Here is a 3,909-nt window from a genome sequence, read left to right as displayed (position 1 = left end):
TTGAATTTTAATTTCAGTTATTCATTACTGGCATATAGAAAAGCAACCGCATTTTATATATTGATGTTGTATAATGTGATATTGCTATACATGCTTATTAGTTCCAGGAGTGTTTTTTACAGATTATTTGGGGATTTTCATACACTTATGTCATCTACAAATAAAAACAGTTTTCTCTTTCTTTGTAGTCTAATTTTCTCTTATTTTCTTGTTTTATTGTTCTAGGTAGGGCTTTCAGTATGAGATGGTAAGCTGATCTCTTTTTCTCAAACTTAGTGTGGAAGCTCCAGTTTTTTTTTTTTTTTGGTTTTGTTTTTTTTCTTTTGTCTTTAACTATGATATTAAATGTAGGGGGTTTTTGTAGATATTCTTTATCAAGTTGGGAAAGTTCCCATCTGTTCCAGAGTATTGAGAGTTTTTTTTTATCATGAGTGGGTCAAATGCTTTTCAGCATCTTTCTTCTTTTTCATCTTTGCCTGCTCACATGGTGGGTTACACTAGTAGATTTACAAATGTTAAGCCAGCTTTAGATGTCTGCAATAAATATCACGTGTTCCTGGTGTGTAATTCTTTTTACATATTGGTAGATTCTCTTTGCTGATGTTTTGTTGAAGATTTTTGCATCTGTGTTCATGAGAGATATTTTTCTGTTGTTTTCTTTCCTCGTAATGCCATCTGTTTTACATATTAAAGTAATTTTGGCTTCAGAGAATAAATTAAAACATACGCTCTCTACTTGTATTTTCTGGAAAAGATTGTAGAGAATAGATACATGTTTTCCTTAAATATTTGGTGGAATTCAACAGTGAAAACACCTGAGCCTGGTAATTACTTTTTAAAAGGTTTTAAAATACTGATTCATCTGTTTCTTTTTGCATGAATTTTGGTAGTTTGTGTTTTTCAAAGAATTTGTTTATTTTACTGACATGATCAAATTTGCAAGAGTAAAGTTTTTTGTAGTGTTTTCTTATCAGTAGTGTTGATCTCTTTTCTGTTTCTGATATTGGTAATTTGTATCTTCTTGCATTTTTTCTTGATTGGCTTACTTAGAAGTTCATTAATTTTGTTAATGTTTTCAAAGAACTGAAGTTTTAAAACCATCTTCTCTGTTGGCTTCTTGTTTTCAATTTAATTGACTTATATTCCAATTTGTATTACTTAAATTGCTCTTCTTTCTCTAATTTCCTAAAGTGAAATCTTAGGTTTTTTATTTTAGATCTTTCTTATTTTCAGATATAAGTATTTAATGCTATAAACTGCCCTCTATGTCCTGCTCTTGCTTCATCCCATCAATTTTGATGATGTGTTTTAATTTTAATTTAGTTCAAAATATTTTAAAATTTCGTTGGGGACTTCTTTGAGTCATCAGTTATTTAGAAGTGTGTTAAGTGTGTTATTTAATTTCCAAATATCTGGTATTTTCTAGCTGTCTAATTTATTTCTAGTTTAATTCCATTGTGGTCTGAAAATATACTTTGTATGATTTCTATTCTTTTAAGTTTATTAAGTTGTGTTTTATGGCGTAAAATGTTTATTTTGGTAAATGTTGCATGTAATCTTGAGAAAAATGTAAACTTCACTTTGAATGAAGTCTTCTATAAATGTCAATTAGATCAAGTTGATTGGTAGTGCTATTTAGGTCATATATATTCTTACTGATTTTCTGCCTGCTTGATCTATCAAATAGTGAAAGAGGTGTTGAAGTTTTCAATTAAGAATGGGTTTATTTCGAGTAGCCCCTCGGCAAGGTCCCAGGTGGGTGCCCAGGCCAACCCGGCCTCTTTCTTGCGGCGACTACCAGCTGCGAGTTTTCAACTACAGAAGAAGGTGCTTGGGTATCAGAGACATGAATTACGCATGGTTCCTTACCGCCACGAGCAAAGCGAGAAAGCCTTCTGCCATCTGAGTCGTGACTGAGACTTGGAGCAGGGCACCGAAATCAGTCATCTCCTTGGCTCCTGGATCACCAAACCCCAACACATTCCCTTTTATAACTGCTGTTATCACCATAAAAAATGGAAAGCCCATCCAATTTGATGAAGAGATGATGAAGAGAGCACTTGAGTATTCTCAAAGTGCCGGAATCCCAGAGCTGTTGTCCTAGCTAAAACAGTTACAATTAAAATTGCATAATCCTCCCACCATCAATTATCCAACCAGCCAAGGACAGATGGACATATGCATAACATCTGGCAGCCAAGATGGTCTTTGCAAGGTGTTTGAAATGATCGTTAATCCTGGAGATAATGTCCTCCTAAATTAACCTATTTATTCAGGAACACTTCAAGGTCTGAAGCCACTGGGCTGCAACATCATTAATGTTGCCAGTGATGAATATGGGATTATTCCAGACTCCCTCAAAGAAGTACTTTCCAAATAGAAACCAGAAAACTCAAAGAACCCCAAGAAAAACACCCCCAAGTTTCTTTACACTATCCCAAATGGCAACAACCTTACTGGAAACTCATTAACAACCGCAAGAAGGAAATCTATGAGCTTGCAAGAAAATATGATTTCCTCGTCATAGAAGATGATCCTTAGTATATTCTCCAGCTCAGCAAGTACTGGGCACCAACATTTCTTTCCATGGACATTGATGGGCGTGTCATCAGAGCTGACTCTTTTTCAAAAGTCCTCTCCTCTGGGTGGAGAATAGGGTTTTTAACTGGTCTGAAACCCTTGATAGAGTTGTCTTACACACACAAGTTTCAACCATGCACCCCAGCACTTTTACACAGCTTCTGATATCACAGCTTCTACACCAATGGGGAGAAGAGGGTTCCTGGCTCATGTAGAGAGGGTTACTGATTTCTATAGGAACCAGAAGGATGCATTACTGGCAGCTGCAGACAAATGGCTAAGTGGTTTGGCAGAATGGCATGTTCCTACTGCTGGAATGTTTTTATGGGTTAAAATTAAGGGCATTTCTGATGGAAAACAACTGATTGAAGAAAAAGCCATTAAGAAAGAGATATTAATGCTTCCCGGAAATGTCTTCTACATTGATAGCTCAGCTCCTAGCCCCTACTTAGAGCGTCCTTCTCTTCAGCTTCTCCAGAACAGATGGATATGGCCTTACAGAGATTAGCCCAGCTTATTAAAGAATCTGTATGAAGAAATCAAACTTTTTATGAAGAAATCAAAATCTTCCAAGGGTTTTTCACATAAATTATTTTTAGCTTTTAGCAGGAAGAAATGATCATTGGCATTAGACTTACAGATTGGATTTCAACAAGCATGTCATATCTGCAGTGATTTAACTAGACAACTTTTAAAGTGCCCTTAAATTCATCAGATTGGCAAAATATATTTATAATTCACTTATACCTTTTGATAAATTTTCACCCTGCAAAAATTATTTTTATCCTGGATTTTATTGTAAAGATCTCCAGTTGCTTTATGGTTTCCCATAAATTTTCCTTGAAGCTAACATTTTACAATAAATTCTTTTGAAAATGTAAGAAAATAAATTAAATTCAAAATGGTATATAATGTTAACTTTTTCTATTTTTAGGAAAATTTAATGAAAGCTTATTGCAAAAATTGTTAGAATTTGACTATTATAAGTGATTTTCAATAAGTACCACAGGCATTGTGTTGTACCATAGAAATCCCTTTAAAATAAAATTTTGAAACTAAAAAAAAAAAAGAATGGATTTATTTCTCCATTCAGTTATCAGTTTTGCCTTGTGTATATTTTTCTTTTTGAAATTGAGATATAATTGACATACAACACTGTATAAGTTTAGGCTGTATAGCATAATGATTTCTCTTACATATATTGTGAAATGATCACGACAAGAAGTTTAGTACCACAATAAGTAAATGATTAAAAATAAGTTTAGTTAACATTTGTTACTATATATATATGCACGCGCACGCACACACACACACACACACATACACATT

At 33.8% G+C, this 3,909-nt stretch overlaps 1 pseudogene; it reads left to right on the top strand.

Annotated features, from left to right (window-relative positions):
• The first annotated feature begins 1,748 nt into the window (after nucleotides 1-1,748).
• LOC102741129 (kynurenine/alpha-aminoadipate aminotransferase, mitochondrial-like) lies at nucleotides 1,749-3,502 on the top strand (annotated as a pseudogene).
• The last annotated feature ends 407 nt before the right edge of the window (nucleotides 3,503-3,909 follow it).

This window comes from Leptonychotes weddellii, chromosome 8, assembly GCF_054177405.1.
Source record: "Leptonychotes weddellii isolate Sample4059 chromosome 8, ASM5417740v2, whole genome shotgun sequence".
Taxonomy (NCBI): Eukaryota; Metazoa; Chordata; class Mammalia; order Carnivora; family Phocidae; genus Leptonychotes; species Leptonychotes weddellii.
This window is presented reverse-complemented; position numbering and strand designations above follow the sequence as displayed.